Source organism: Oryzias melastigma, linkage group LG5, assembly GCF_002922805.2.
Source record: "Oryzias melastigma strain HK-1 linkage group LG5, ASM292280v2, whole genome shotgun sequence".
Classification (NCBI taxonomy): domain Eukaryota; kingdom Metazoa; phylum Chordata; class Actinopteri; order Beloniformes; family Adrianichthyidae; genus Oryzias; species Oryzias melastigma.
In genome coordinates, this window is record NC_050516.1 from 23773330 (window position 1) to 23781544 (window position 8215).

Below are 8215 nucleotides of genomic sequence, written 5' to 3' on the forward strand. Positions count from 1 at the left end.
GCCAAGTCTCAGTCAGCATAAATGAGACTTGGCTAACGGCTAACACACCCGATATCAACGTGGAGCTGCCCGGTTTCTCATTGATACGAGCTGACAGAGACATTGCGGCAATATAACTGCTGCTTTAACTCGTCAACACTAGGGGTGTGCCAAAATATTGATATTGTGATATATTGTGACATTAAGTCCTGCAATCGATTCTCGATGAGTTCTCACCAGGTATTGATATTTTATTTTGGATTGAAGAAGCAGTAAAACATTATATTTGTCATCATTTGGTGAGAAGTTCCTTCGGAGGTAGATAGGGGCGAACATTACAAGACTGGCTGTCGTGAGCACCAATGTGCCTGGCAACTATTTTGCACCAAGTAGTGGCACTGCTGTTTATGTTTACAACTTTTAACACTGAATTTTACAGTTAAAATCCTAATTCAATTGTGTCAGTGCTTGTCAAAGACATAGTATTACTGATTTCAGCAATGTTGCACAAAAGTGTCTATAATTTGTTGCACAAAGTAAAACACAAGTTGTTTATTATGATTGTGTTCAAGCCAAAAAATAAATAGGGATATATTTTCCTAAAAAATATGTGTTCTTCTATATATTGAGAGTTATTAGAGATGATTTTTACCAATTATCGCAGTATCACAAAACCATCAATATCATGAGCCATGTATCGTGTATTGCATGGTATTGTGAGGTACTCAGTGATTCCCAACTCTAATCAACACAGAATCAAGCAAGGCCCTCTGAAGAGGTGAAACACTTAAGAAAACATGAGAAATGTCAGTTTATTTAGAATGTGTTTTGTTTTGATGCAGTGTAAAAAGTAACAACCACTTTTGCAGTCCCAAGCCATCACTTCATGTAGACACGTGGAAACTACACCCCTCATTTACGTCCCAACATCAGCAAAAGCTCATTTAAGAGCAGCTTAGTTGAAGTCTCGTTTTTTTCCTACTGATTGCGAGAAAACCCAACAAGCACTTTAGAAAGATTTTAGAAGGTTAAGATCTCAGGGCACCGACAGAAAACAAAACAAAAGAGAAAAAAAAACCAAACAAACAGCTGTTCGTGGCCAAAGCTGTGTTGGCTAAAATCCCATTTGTTTGGAGGAAGATGAAGGCTAAAATCTGAGTGTGGGTGGCCGAAAACGGAGATAAACAGAAAGCAGTCAGAAAAACAGGACGGAAAAACCTCTGAGCTCCATGCCAGATCAAACAGCAGCCCTTTTGGTCTGAAAGCAGGTGTTCAGAGAATCAGGACACAAGCCAAATCCTTTGCTCAGATGACAAGCACAAGACAAAACAATGTCAAAACTTTCTAACCAAACTCTCCATGTTTCCAGCAGGAAAAGGCTGGAAGAGCTTTACGCAATTATCTCTCTCCCGTCTTCTCGAATTTAATTTAATAATTTTCTCAAGTTTAATTTAGCCGGGGGCCGCTGGAGGCAGAGTCTGGGTGAGGCTGGGCTGCATCAGGATTTCCACAAGAAAAGCGCTGATAAACATTCCAATGTTCTCAGATATCTTTGTTTTTAACACAAAATAATGAATAACATAAATAAATATTTAAAAAAAATGAATAAAAAAAACAAATATATCTGTAATAAATTAATAAAATAATAATAATACCCAAACAGCAAATTAGGGCTGTCACAAACGATTATTTCAATAGTCGATTAATCTCCGACAATTTTTGTCGATTAGTCGACTAATCGGTTCGTGCGGCGACTGGATGTAAAACACTCATCTTAACCATTATTATCTTTAAACTTGAGGTCTTTAAGCTATATTCTAACTAAAATAAAGACAATACTTTATTAATCTTTTAATGAATCTGCAGCTTTTCTCCTTCATTGGTTTCTGGCATTAAAACAAGACTTAAATCAATTGAGGTAATCTGAATGAACAACAGAAAACTTTATAAAAGTCTGCAATTCTTTTTTAAAGCTTTAAAACATATATTTAATAAAACATGTACAAAGTATTTCAAAAGCTATTTGCAGATATAAACACACTCAAAATATTTGCTGACTGAGGTCCATTTATTAAAGTAAAACACTAATAACATCTTTGGACTCAAGATATTCCTATACATAAAAAACCTGAGGATGCCCATAGAAACAAAGAAAATGAATAAAAAGGGGAAATTTATATTTTAAAAAGGGAGAAAAGCAGGAGATGTTAGAATGTACATCAGTACTTTCATTCTTTCACTACATCCACTGCACATGCGCAGACCGAAATTAAATCATATTGTTCAGTTTGGGGGAGAACCCTTAAATCTGTGTTACTTCTTTAATGTTGTGGTTGTTTTGCTGTTTGTTGTCGTTTGTGTGACTTTAAGTTACATTTAATTGTAGCTTAATGCAGATAATGTAATGCTACACTTGTAAACTTAGCTCTGGACTTTTAGGTGAGCTCCTTCACTTCTGGGACTCGTAGTTTTAAATCGTTCCATAACTCTGCAGCAGATCCGTACCGACACACAGCCTCTCTGTCTGCGCGGTGAATGTTTCATAATCCGCTCTTCCAACTTAACGACGTGATCGTGGCGCAGAATATGAATGAAGCCTTGGATGAGCGGTTCATTTCCAGTGTAAACTCATAACCCGCGCCGTCCTCGCGGCGTTTGGTTAGAAGAGAGCAGATTATGAAACGTTCATTATGCAGACAGAAGCGCCGTAGACACGGATCTGCTGCAGATCTTCTGGTTCATCTACAAACAGTGCAGTAATGACAGCCGCGGCAGAGCTAGCTGTGTTAGCGCCGATGTTAGCTTAGCTAGACGAACCTCTCTGTTCAGCATGATCAAACTCGGTCTCAACGTGCTTCATCTTCAGGTGATCATTTATCGCCATCGTGCTCTCATGGAACACAAGTTCTGTCTTAGAAATTATATTTGACACTTTTTCCTCTTTTATTTTCCTTATGTTTCCCACATTTTTTAGCTAGCGTGTTGTCATGAGACTACCGAGAACTTCCTGTGACGTCACTGCTGACCGGATTAGCATCACTGCGCATGTTTGACGAGAACTGTAGTTTTAAGATCAAAAAAAGGAAAAAAACAAACAAAAAAACGACGCTTCGACGACCAAATTATTCGTCGACTATTTTAATAGTCGATTAGTCGAATAACCACATATTGACTGACTAGAGAAAACGTATTATTTGTCATTATTTGACATGAAAACGTATTATTTGTATTCAGTTTCAAATGTCTGTATTAACAGATCCTCCTCCAGAGTGAGAGAGAAGCCCAGGTAACGAGAAAATCTTTGAAGGATTTCAATTTTTGTAGATTTTTGTAGAACTCCTCATAATAAATAAATCTGATCTATGTGTCTTCCATTCATTGGAGGTGTGGGGTGCTCGCGCGCGTCAGCTACATCAGTGCGCATTCGGGGGTCTGCTTTCTGTGGGGGTTCTATGCAAACTCGCGTAGCAGAATATTGGACTTCTACTCGCGTTTACATGGACTGGAATGCGCGCCGACCCAGCCGGTGTGTGAACCTTAACATTCATAGACACGCGCATGCAGGTGCGAGCCAAGCTCAGGATCACATGTTTGACAGGCGGGTGCAGCGGATCGCCGCGCGGGGCGGGCTACAGGTTTGCGGCTCGGAGCTCGGGGAGCACAATAGGAACAGTCAGCTCGTCAAAAAAAAAAAAAACGTATTCCTCAACATCATATGTGTATTCATTCTAAGAGAGACATCCACAGACGGAGCTGGTAGCTCAGAAACACCTCTTTTTTGACAAGCCGCGAGCAGCAAATTCACTGCGCGGGGCACGCGAATCGTGTTCGGTGCTTCATGGCTCCTCCTCCTCCCAGCTGACTGGAGGAATCAAAGAATGAATGAGTGAGTGAGTGAGGTACTGGACAGCCCGCCGATGTCCCGCCTCCAGAGTCATATACCTCACTGTGATTGGTTTGATCAGCTCTGCACACAGCAAGTGTCATTCATATCAACCTTGCGGGCCGCACTAACTGTAATCTTTCATATGAAGACGCGAGGTCCGCGGGCCGCGAGTTTGAGACCCCTGCTCTAAAGACAAAACTCCACAAAATAAATGCACTGTCAAAATGTTAACAGTTTACTTAGTCATAAAAATAGATCATTAGAAAAACTGAATAAAGACAAACTGCTGGATATTTTGTGTGTAATACGCAGTAATTATAAATGTAAACTGGAAAGAATACATGAAGAACATTATAAAGATTTCTATGGTGTATTTGTTTACTTCCTAATTGATAAGAAAGACATTTTGGACTATTTGGTCACTTATAAAACAGAACTACCAGAAAACACAATTCCAAAAGAATCCCAAAATATATTGCAATATGGGTGAAACAAGTTAAGTTAGGGTTAACAAGCCTTCCCCTAATCTATAAATTGACAGATGAAAAAAAAAAAAAAAAAAACAGAAAATAGAGAGTGATTGGAGAAGCTGCTGTGGTCAGATCAGACCAACATGAAGCTCTTTGGCTTCAACTCAACCCGTCGACCCCAAGAACACCATCCACACTGTCAAGCATGGAGGTGGAAGCATTATAGTTTGTGCTGTTCTACACAGGGCTACTTCACTGTGAGCATGGGATGGGCGGAGCCTAGTACCGTTAAATCAGGGGTCTCAAACTCGCGGCCGGTGGGCCATCTGCGGCCCGCGGGATGATAATTTGCGGCACGCGTCTTCACATGAAAGATTACGATTAGTGCGGCCCGCAAGGATGATATGGATGACAGTTGCTGTGTGCAGAGCTGAACGAACCAATCACAGTGAGGTATATGACTCTGGAGGCGGGACATCGGTGGGCTGTCCAGTACCTCCTCTCTCATTCATTCATTCATTCATTCATTCATTTCTCCAGTCAGCAGGTCGGAGGAGGAGCCATGAAGCACGATAAATTCGCATCATAAATTCTCGTGCCCCGCGCGGGGAATTTGCTGCTCACGGCTTGTCAAAAAAAAGTGTTTCTGTCACAGCACCGCGTGTAGGAGGAGCTACCAGCTCCGTCTGTGGATGTCTCTCTTAGAATGAATACACATATGATGTCAAAAATACGTTTTTTAACGTGCTGGCTGTTCCTGTTAAATCAGAACTCCTCAAGCTCCGAGCCTCAAACCTGTAGGCCGGCCCGCACAGCGATCCGCTGCACCCGCCTGTCAAACATGTGATCCTGAGCTTGGCTCGCACCTGCGTGCGCGTCTATGAATTTTAAGGTTCACACACCAGTGTAGGTAGCAGATGTGCTCGGCCTGTCAGATCGGCTCGGGGGCTTGCGACTAGTGATGACGTCACACAACTGTAACAAACGAGTTGGCTAATTTGCAGATTTTCTGTACTGAAACTGATGTTTACAATACAGTTTATTTTTTTTAAAAGAAAGTAAAAAGTGTTAAGATCTGCTCGGGCTATTATTTATTATTTTGGCATTGACAGCTCCTTCACTAACGTCTGCTCTCCTCAGTGTTTGTGTAACGGAGCAGAACGTGAGCTGCATACTCTAGCGGGACTTTATCCGGTCCGTGTGACCAGAAAGAAGTTCAACATTGGCAGGACGTTTTTAGAAAAAATACGTGCGAATAATTACTTTCTTTTTATTTATTTTTTTTATGTGCGACCAACAACAAGCTAGCATGCTACTCGCTAGCACCCACTTTAGCTCGGACGTCATGCTTCCCAGCCTGATTTCTCTCTATTAAAATAACGATCATTATCCTGTGATGATTCAAAGATTTTCTCGGTACGGGGGCTTCTCTCTCACTCTGAAGGAGGATCTGTTAATACAGACATTTGAAACTGAACAAAAATAATTAGTTTTATCTAGTTAGTCAGTCAGTGTGTGGATTCTTCAGTCGTCTGTATCTGCTGTATGGTCATTATTATTATTTCATTTATTTATAACTAATTTATTTGTTTTTTATTCATCTTTTAATATATTTATTTATTTTATTAGTTAGTTTGTCCTTTTTATTTCAAACAACACATTCATCGTACTTGGTAAAAAAAACAAGAAAACAACAACAGAAAATTCTATATAAATTATAAATAAATAAATTACACCTCTATTATGAAGTTCGCAATGGAGTAGGAAAAAGTTTAAAAAACGTTTTCAATTCTACCCCCTAGCAATATATCTTATGTTTAATCTTCAATATAAACTATTTCAGAAACGGACATGTCATTCATTATTTTGTGTTAAAAATAAAGATATTTGAGAACATTGGAATGTTTTATCAGTGTTTTTCTTGTGGAAATCCTGATGCGGCCCAGCCTCACCCAGACTCTGCCACCAGCGTCCCCCGGCTGAATTAAGTTTGAGACCCCTGCGTTAAATTCTGAGTGAGAACCTCCTTCCCTCCAGAAGGAGGCTTAAATGTGTGGTGGACGAGTCTTCTAACACGATCATGACCCAAAACATCCAGCCAAGACAACCAAGGAATGACTGCATGAGGAGCAGATGAAGGTCATGGAGAGGTCCAACCAGTCTCTGGACCTCCATGCCTCTGGAGAGAGCTGAAGCTCAGAGTTACAGAACAACAAACAACAGCAGCCAAATCTGAAGGATTTAGAAGTCATTTGTAGAGAGGAGTGGAGCAGAATGTGTGCAGAAACCTGATCATCAACTACAAAAAACCTCTGAAGTATCAAGTCTTTCCAGCCAGAGGGATCAAATACTTAATTCCCTCAATGAAATGCAAACGTTATTTTATACATTTGTGGATTTCTTGACGTTTGTCTGTCTGTTCAAATGAACCCACCATTAGGATGACAGTGTTTCTTTTGCAGTAGGCGAACCTCAGCCAGAGATCAAATCCTTCCACCCTGATGACCTCCTGCCTGAGCGCTCCGGGACTAGTTTCCTCACCACACAGCTGACTCTGACCAGCTTTCAACTGATGACGTCAGCCTACGATAACCAGCTAACTATGACCTGCTGCTTACCTAAACCATGATACTGTGACCCGCAGACAGGAGGCCCGATTTTCTCTAATGCAGGCGGCCGGGCCGGACCGGACCGGACCGGGCCGCGCCCTGTCTCTGCGGCTAATCAGCATCGAGCCGTTTAGCTGATGTGGATCAGAACCGTCCCGTGATGGTGTAAACATGACGCCTGCATGCCCCCGCAGAACCCCCTCACCTGTCAGAAGCGGACTCCAGCAGGACTCGTGATGGTTCCTGTCGTCATTTTTCCAAACACAAAATGGCAGCACGTCAAAAAGAACCAACGCAGCTGCTGACACGCGCGCAGAAGAAGGCTAATCCCATTTCACAGCACCAACTGCTGAGCTGACACATCTGAAACCGGGTTCCGAGCCGAACTTTGAGTCAGAACCGAATTCTCCGATCGGACCGCAGAGCCTCATAATAAAAACAAGACGCAGACATCAGCGGTCGCTCACAGATACATCGATGATGGCCGTTCCGTCAGGAAAGAGCAATCAAACCGCATCCATTTTGAGTTCGTCTCAGCCATTTTTTTAACAAACTTTATTGAGAATATTTATGACATATACAGAACAAGAACAGAATACCGTTCATAAGTATTTCCACAAAAACGCCAGGGGGAAACATTAGAAAAAACAAAATAAGTCAATTTTAAATAATTCTGTAAACCTGAAACAGATAATGAGTTTTAATTACTTTTATGAGATCATATAAATACTGTCTGATTTCAGCAAAGGAATGTGTTTGTATTGCTAAATCTGGTTTTATGGATTCAATACTTGGTTAATAAAATCAAGAGATATGTTATATAGAATTGTAAAAATAATTTATCATCAAAGATAGTAAACCCAAAAAGAATGTTCTTCCAGTTAGAATTGTTTTTAGTCCTGATAAGAATTGACAATTTGTTCCAAATTAGCTTAGTGTGCTTACAGGTCCAGAATCTATTAATGATTCTTCATACTCTTCACAAAATGTAAAGTTTTTATTAAGATCTCTTTTAAATCTTTGTATGTATGTTGGAATAAAATCTATGTAAACATTCATTCATTTTCCTGACCGCTTTGTCCCCTTTGGGGTCGTGGGGAAAAATCTATGTAAACATTTAAATAAAACTTGTATTGTTGTTCAACAGAAATTTGTTTGGCAAAAGCCAAACTTTTTCTCAACAGATATTCATTCTTTCATTTTCCTTCCCGTTTCGTCCCTTTCGGGGTCGCGGGGGTGCTGGAGCCTTACCCGGCTGCTGAAGGGCGAAG

General features: G+C 40.7%; 1 protein-coding gene across 1 annotated transcript in view; it reads right to left on the reverse strand.

Annotated features, from left to right (window-relative positions):
* The window catches only part of akap11 (A kinase (PRKA) anchor protein 11), a gene marked incomplete in the record, with an annotated part of 69526 nt that extends 62041 nt beyond the window's left edge, over positions 1 to 7485 (reverse strand). The window contains 1 exon segment of the mRNA XM_024262708.2: positions 7150 to 7485.
* Between the last annotated feature and the right edge of the window lie 730 nt (positions 7486 to 8215).